We start from the raw sequence: 8,891 nt of genomic DNA on the forward strand, positions 1-8,891 counted from the left end.
GAGCGTCTTATGATGTGAGAGCTTTCAAATAATTTAGGGGATGGCTTCATACAAAAGAAAACATTATATTGTAATTGCTATATATCAAGGAATGTGTTTTTGGTCAAGGGAAGGAAAATAACTACCAACATTAAATTAATATGTTGACATGTAACAAAGAGCTGTTGTCAATGTAAGACATTTAAAGGAGACATATACCTTACATTTTTTTTAGTTCATCTAAGAAACAACTGTAATAAAATTATGTCTAATAATGCAGCTTGCGTTCATAGACCTATTTGACCTTCACACCAGTCCTGTAGACTATCTAGGATCTTTAGTATAGTTATGTTCATTTTTTTTTTAAGATGGAAAGAACAGAAGCATGAAAGGTTTAATGATTTAAGTCACATATTAGGCCGGAAATTAAGATTCTTAGCTACCAAAGTTACTAATAATTGATTGGGTTTTGATAGTAATATCAGGAACAGAGAAACTTAGACTGCTTGAAGAGAAAACAAAAATTTTGCCTTGCCTCCTATTCTTATGAGACATTGTACACAAAATCCCTTTCCTCTTGCCCGCAAATCTTTCAGACAATTATCATTTGATTTAAAATGACATTAAATCCTTCAATTAATTGATATGCTATCAGAAGCTAGTGCCTTCTGTCCCCTTGCATTATTCTTATTTTCTCTAATAATAAAGTGGATTTTTTCCAAGCATCTCCTAGGTACTCTATCATTTGCAGATTTCATTAAAACAGAACAGCTGTGTTCTGGGCACTGGCCAGGTGTTCAGTCTACGGGAAACTAAAGAGATAGGGAGCGAGGCCAGAAAAAAAAATGTCAGTAATACCGGGGTTAGAGAATTGACAAGGACAAGGGCCTTTTAATATTTGTACCAAATTAACTGTAGGAATAAGGCTTATCTTCTCATCAAGGTCCTTGTGTGCCTTGGCGCCTTCTGCTCCCCCATCCTCAGTGGGAGGTGGATTCTGGTGCCCGAGACGTGATTAGAGAGATTAGATTTGGTCTTCCCATCTTCCTGTACCTTATTAATCTTTCATTTACACTGGGATTAGATGAGATTCCATTAGCCAAATCCACTGAAAAGATTCATTCATTTTAATATTTATGCACACTGTCTAGTCCTTAAAGTGGATTCTTTTTGTCTGTGCCCTTAATTGGATCAGTGGGTTTCTTCTTATTAACATTTTTTTTTTCTTTTTACGGATTAGGGTTGGTGAATAAAATTAGTGACATCTGGCTCAGCTCATCTGTTAAATGTAACTCTTCTAATGACTACCTTATTTACTATGGTATAAAACATTTCTGTAAGGATAAAAGGTATAAGTTCAGTTTAGAATCCCACATTTAGTGTTGGATCTAAAACAAAACCAACTAGAAACCTCTCATATTCTGTGATTGTTCAAAAATAGGAGCACTGAACAGGGCGACATTTAATAGCACTAAAAACTAGCTTTGGAATTATCTGCTTGTTTAGGGAAAAGAAGAGCATGTTAGGGTTTTGGTAACTAAAATGAAAATTTGTCCAACCCAAAGGGTGCCAAAATGTAGCCTGAAATATTGACATAATTTAATACTATGAAATAATGTTATTTTAAAAAGATATTGAATTTTATGTTAAGGAAGTTTTACTGTGGAATTATATTGATACTGTTAAATGGAAATACTATTTTCTTTTTTATATGTGTGTGTGTGTGTGTGTGTGTGTGTGTGTGTGTTTTGTTTTTTCCCAACGTGGATTCATTGTCTTGTGTTTATAGCTGTACTTGAGCAGGGTTTCTCCACCTAGGGAAGAGTGACATGTTAGACTGGATAGTTCTTTACTGTGGGGGCTTTCTGGTGCCTTGAAGGATGTTTAAATCATTTTGGCCACTACCCACTAAGTGCCAATAGCATCCTACTAGTCATAACCATGAAAACTGTCTAGACATTGTCTAACATCCCCTGGAACGTCCCCTGGGGAGGAATATTGCTCTCAGCTGAGAACCATTGTGCTATGGAGGAATAGCCAATTTTGCTTTTAAGATTTAAATTCTAGATAATCAGAACCATACATAAGATGAAAGTTTGGAAATAAATAGCTCATAAACAATAGGATTTTCAGAATGTAACATAGACTTGTTGAAGAGTGGTCTCTACAACTCTCACTGTGATTTTTGGATAACTTTTATTTTTGTCTTCAAACAGGGGATAATACTAGTAGTATCCCACTGAAAATATCATTCTAAAAGTTAAATGAGATAATGCACACAGTAAGTGCTTATTTGCAAACAGTTAAGTGCTTAATAAATGTGACTATTTTTATTAGTGACAATAGTTTACATAACATGCTAGTTCGGGACTAGCAGATGGTGTAATGGCTACATCGCTGGACTTCCATGTAGTCGACTGCAGTTCAAGTCCCGGACCCGGTGGCTTAAACTCAGGCCAGGCACATGTGCGTGCGTGCCCAAGATCCTGAGAGGTGAATGCAGGAGAAGGAATTGAGGAGTGGCCATCCACCCTGGTGGGTGATTTCTTGCTTTCTGTCTCTCTATCTCTCTTTGTCTTCCTGGCGAACGCACATGCCCTATAGCGAAAATCTCTCAAAATAAATAAATAAATAACATTCTAGTTTTTAGATCAATGTAAGGCTATAAAAACAGAATGATATTACTTAAATGGAAATAGTATGGTAAACAGTGTCACAAATTCCCATTTTACTTGTTTAACTGTATGATATATATAGCATTGTTAAAAATAATTTTTAGTATCTAGTCCCATATATAACTTTATGAGGTAGAGCTCTTATTAAAGATTTTATCAGTTATTTAATATCATGGCTTTTTCCCTCTTTTTTTTTTTTTAGCATATATTTACTTCATTAGAAAGCCGTAATTAAGGGTGCAAAGTTTAAGTTGTTCAAGGTAAATAATTTCCAGAGATCTAACTTATATCAGAGCAAGGATAGTGAACAATACTGTATTACTTACAACTTTGTAAAAGGATAGTTCTTAAAATAAACTTCTTGACCACACAAACTCACATAAAATAGAAGCTAGGTAGAAGTAATGAGTAAGTAAATTAACTTGATTGTGGTGATCATTTCACAATTTATATCAAAGCAAGTTTTATACTTTAAACATATGCAAATTCATATTCATATCTGAATAAAACTTTTGTAGAAAAAAAGTTAAAGCTGCCACTATACATAACATTAAGGTTTTTTAACTAGTCATTTAGTACCGTCAATTTATGATGGAGCCATGCACTCTGAAAAAAATCAACAAAATGTATTCAAACTTAATGCAAAGGTAATTCAAATGCAAAAGGGACCAATGGAGCCATATTTTAATTCAATGAAGTTTGCAGAAGAAAATTAGACTCGAACCTTGTCAGCAACCCTGTATTCCATGGCATAAACAAGGTATATGTCTGAGTCCTGTAGTTTAGAACCGGCGGCAAATGTAAGGTGCTTCTTTTGTGCTGCTACAAATTAGATTTTTTTCTTTCACTTGAGAAGCTGGACTGAACAATAGGACACTCTAAAAGAGAGAATTGTTGAACACCAAGGCCATGCTTTTGAAAACTAACTATAAGAGGCGTAGAGATGTATGCGTGGCATTCTGAATCAATTATTGGCGAAATCCTGTTATGCTCTTGAATAGCGGTCCCCCAGTCAAGGTTTGCTTTCCTAGCATTCACTGCTTTTAGTAGGCTTGGCCTTGGATGTCTATGAAAGACTTGGTTTTTGCAAAATCTAATTTCCTAACAGAGACAAAGATCTTCATTTCTTACAAGTTGACAAAAAATGAGAACTAATTTTACCCATAAGGTAGTTATAAAATAAACTTTATAAAATAGCTAATAAAAAATCTTTCTACATAAATTCTGCTTACAAAGTTAGAGGAGTCAATGGAAACAGAGACAGAGAAAGAGAGAGATAGCATGGACATCGATTTAAGGAACATGGCAGGGGCAGAAATAAGATCTAGGACATGAGGCAAAGCTATTTTAGCATGGTTGGTATTTTCCATAATTTTATTATTCCGTCATCTGCAGATTACCCAATTAAATTTCAACATTGTTTATCCTGAGTATAGTTAATAGCATAAACATGGAGAAATGTTGGGCAACTTTATAATTCTGGGTGAGCTATGTAATTTTATAAGATTTAAGAGAAGTCTGTTTCTTTCATGGTGCCAAAATAATATGTGTATTAATCAAATATACTTCATAGGGCTGGCAAGTAGTGTGGTGGTTAAGGGCGCTGGGTTCCCATATGGCTGACCACAGTTCAAGTCCTGGACATGGTGGCTTGCTTTCTCACTTTCTCTCTCTGCCCCTCTCTGGTCAAATTAAAGTAAATAAATAAAGTTACATAAAATAATTCTTTAAAAAAATATACTTCATAATGTGGATTAGAAGGATGTAGCCAAATAATCAAGGATCTAAAATAGTTTCCAGAGGCCAGCAGATGGCATGTTGGTAAAAGCTGCTTAATCACATGGCCAACTGAATGGTTCAAGTCCCAGACCCAGCACCTTGAAAAACATATGTGTTTGTGTGTGTGAGAGTGTGTGTGTGTGTGTGTGTGTGTGTATGTGTGTATGCTCGCACCCAAAATCCTAAGAGGAGGATGGAGAAGTAGGGATTGTGGTGTGGTTATTCTCCCTTAGGGGTGCTTTCTCACTTTTCTTTTCTTTGACTTCTCTTCTCTGGTGAGCACATAACACAGTATAGCAAATTAAAAAAAAAAGTAATTAATTAAAATAATTTCCCCATAGTCTACTGGTTAAAGGAGCTGGATCCCATGTGGCCATCCACAATTAAAGTCCTGATCCTGGCAGCTTGAAAACTATGCTGAGCACATGTGCAAGCATGCATAGAATGCTGATTGAATGGAGAAATGGAGGCGAAAGGATTGCAGTGTAACCATGACCTACTGAGTGGTACTTTCTCCCTCAACCTCTCTTCTCTCTCTCTCTCTCTCTCTTTCTCTGTCTTTCTCTCTCTCTTTCACTCTCCCTCTCTCTTCCCCCAGAGAGAGAGTTTTCCAGTGTGTGATCACACACACCCTCTGATAATAAAAGTAATAGACAAATTAGTATTTATACTTGCTTGTTAGTGTTGATGCTTTACATTATTTTCTTACATATTTTTTAGTTGCTTTCAATGTAATGTGAGGGAAAAAAAAACTTTCCTAGTGCAGCAGTTTCTCCTACTCTAATTGTGGTGTTTTCAGTAATATAAATGGTATAATTAAATGAGTGATTTTTACTGTTAAATGCTCTGATTAAGGACTGGAGACTCATATACTTCATAGTAAAAATCTCTTGAAGTAGAATTGCTGTATTAAAGACTGTATTTTGATAGCTTGATACAAAGTCTTCAAAAGAGGTTGTACTAATTTTGCATGTCCATAAAGATCCTTTAAATTTTGACTTCTGGTTCTGACAGTTTTAATTAAATATTGTGACTAATGAAATACTTAACTGCATTTGGAAGTCTGTACAAATAGAGACCAACAAATAGAAATACCCGCATCCTTTCACCATGCTCACACTGAGTACTGTCTGGTTTATACGCTTTGCTCCTATAGGTACACAATACCATTTATTTTTATGCTGAGTGAAATTTAAAACCAGTTCACTAGCCTGCAAATTCTTTATGTAGTTTTCTCATTGGTAGATAAACAGATTTTGAGAAAAACATTTTAAAGTCTACTTTAGCAATGGCTTATCTGAGAGAGAGTTTTCCAGTGTATGAAATGGAAACTTTAAGACATAGTGTCATGATAATTCAGACATGTCTTTTCCCCAGTGTATTAAAGGGTAATTCACAATTAGTCTATCAGAGCTTAATACTCAGTAGCTCTTAAGCTATCAAATAAAACTAAGAAAATATTGGTGGCCTTGAAAACAAATAAAACTTTATTAAAAAACAATTAGATATCATTTGTTGCATAATGTGAATTAAAGAGTCAAGGATACTGAACAGACAGAATACACTGGGGATTAATAAAGTCTATTTGGATCATAAACAAGCATCATTATTTGTGTAATGTATTAGTAGAGTGTTACTATAAAAGCCATGAATGTCTATAGAGAAGGACAATGTCCCTCTTTTTCTGTGTTGTTTTGTATATTAATATAAATATTCATGAATAGTGAGTATCAGTTCAGGTTATCTATGTGAATATAAATTTTCATATAACTTGCCACTTAGTGTTCATTGGATCATGCTTTTGAATATGAATTCTCTAGTATCTCAGAGGCACTGTGGATCTGACCCAGCTCATGAATATTCACACACACACACCGACAACTGGTCTTTCTGAAAGTAATCACATCCATAAAGATGAAAATCTTGTTAGTTTTCAATAATGAGAACTGCATCAGTATGCTGGTCCCAGAACAGTTTTACAATCCCCTTGTTGTTGGTTTTTTTTTTTTTTCCTTTTTTGTAAATGCTACAAACTTAGGAATATAAACACATGAGCTCTAGAGCTTTTTTCACAGAATCTCTTTATTCTTTCACCAGTAAAAAACATTTGTATGATTTAACCATGATTGCATTTGGTGGCTTGATTTGCTGTGACCACAGAAAAGAAGAAAGTTAAATATTATTTCCAGTCCTGATCCTAAGCACATGTCTGCTGTTTAGGCTTGGTGGCACAATCTGCTAATCAGTTGGGATTAGATACATATTTTACATATTAAAAACCAGTAAAGAAATAAATAAAAGGACATGAGCATATCTGTCATGATTTTGTGTAAAGGTAAAGGGAGAGTTATATTTTTTTTTTTGTTTTTTTTGAGAGGTTTTTGCTATAGGGCACGTGCGCTCGCCAGACAGACAGAGAGAGACAGAGACAGAAAGCGAGAAATCACCCCCCACGGGGAATGGTCATGCTGCAATCCCTTCTCCTCCATTCTCCTCTCGGGATCTTGGGCATGCACTCATACGCACCCGGCGTGAGTTTTAAGCCACCGGGTCCAGGACGCGAACTGCAGTCGACTACGTGGGAGTCCAGCGACATAGCCATTATGCTAACTGCTGGATCCCAAGGGAGAGTTATATTCTAAGCCAATTAAATGTTTAATGTGTTAGACATTTTAAGATCTTTGGGCCTAAAATTATAAACTACATACTATTTTAACCATGTCATGTCCTAAACTGCAATTGCTTTTCTTCTATTGTCGTGAAAGACGTGTTTGTAATACATAGATAAGATCAACTGGTAGGTATTAATGAATAGCAGGATCAATAACTTGGCCCTTATTAATTCAACTGTTGATAGAACTAACCAGGAAAACAAAACTGTTGTTCATAAAGGTAGTGACATGGTATTGATTCATTCCTATTTTAACGAAGATATTGTCAAGCATTAAAATGCATTTTTCCTTTTTTTATTATTTTTTTATTTCAATTTATTTATTTGCATTCATTCACTGTACATCATTACAGCATACAAAATGAGATTTTCCATGCAGAGTACACTGTATATTGTCTCAATCAAGCACATCAACAAACATGTTATTGTCATCAAATAACATTTTTCCTTTATTAGAATATACCTTTTGTTGTTATGCCAGTAAAGCTAATAAGCTATACTCAATGACAAGCTTTCATTTAAAAAATTAAAAAAAACAGATAACAGTTCAATTTGTATTAGTATACTACAGAGAGTCATCAATAAGTGAGGCTTATGGTCTATTTTTATAAACTGACAATTTTTAATTGTATAAACTTAGGGAATAAATAGTGATGGTACTGAAAAATAAAAAGTGGAATAGTGAGGGTGACAAGTGGCAAGATAGTTGGGGTGCTGGACTCTTCCATGGCTGACCGTGGTTCAAGTCCCGTACCTGGTGGCTTGTTTTCTCACTTTCCTTCTCTTTCTCTGGTCAAATTAAGAAATAACATAATAAAACTGAATAAATAATTCTTAAAATAAAAGTGGGATAGTTAAATCAAGCTAGTTAACATATCAATCACTTCAAATACTTAGGAATCTACAACAATCAAACTCAGGGGCCAGCAGATGGCATGGAGGTTACGGCGTCGGACTTCCACATGGTCGACCATGGTTTCAGTCCTGGGCCTGGCAGATTACTTTCTCTTTCTTTCGCTAGTGATAACAATAAGTGAAATTACGTAAATAGTTCTTAATAAATAAATAAAACAATCAAACTCATAGGAGCAGAGAGTAGAATGGTAGTTACAGAGGATGGAGGTGGGGAAAATGGAAAGATATTGATCGAAGTTTACAAAATCTCAGAAGAAATAAGAGTTTTTATTTTCTTTTTGTGTTCTGTGGCTCAGCATTGTGAATGTAGTTAATAACAGAGAATTGTACATTTCAGAATTGCTAAGAGAGGGTTGTGGTCATTAAGCTGTGTCCTTAGGTGTCCTGTGGGTTTCCTCAGAACTGCCTCTGAGCATAAGGAAGAACACTTTCCAGCTCCTCGCCCATCCTATGCATCACAGTGGTTCTTAACTAGGACTGATTTTGTCCCCAGGGCCATCTAACAATATTGGAGACACTTTTGCTTGTCATGTATGGGAGGGGGTAAGAGAAGGGGATAGTGTGGAACCTAGTGGGTAGAGGCCAGGAATGCTGCTAGACATTACACAATGCACAGGGCAACGCCTGCAGCAAAGAGCCATCCAGTCCAAATTGTCAACAAGGCCACTGTCATATAACATTTTGTTGGAAGAAATAATTCCACGCATAAAACTTTTTGATAACTATTGCAGTAGAGTATTTTTAGAGGTGGAGCAGTTAAAAATGCATATTATTCTGCAAATAAATGAAGACACATCAGTCTGTAATTATAAATTTGAATTATTTTTTCTCTCTCTTTTTTTTTTTTTTTTTTTTTTTTAGAGCAATTGTTT

The 8,891-nt window shown here is 35.2% G+C and overlaps 1 protein-coding gene across 2 annotated transcripts in view; it reads left to right on the top strand.

Annotated features, from left to right (window-relative positions):
- CACNA2D1 (calcium voltage-gated channel auxiliary subunit alpha2delta 1) overlaps positions 1-8,891 on the top strand; it is a 567,237-nt gene that overhangs the window by 402,490 nt on the left and 155,856 nt on the right. The window lies entirely within an intron of this gene.

The sequence above is a fragment of the Tupaia chinensis genome, unplaced genomic scaffold, assembly GCF_000334495.1.
Source record: "Tupaia chinensis unplaced genomic scaffold, TupChi_1.0 Scaffold000466_1, whole genome shotgun sequence".
Lineage (NCBI taxonomy): Eukaryota > Metazoa > Chordata > Mammalia > Scandentia > Tupaiidae > Tupaia > Tupaia belangeri.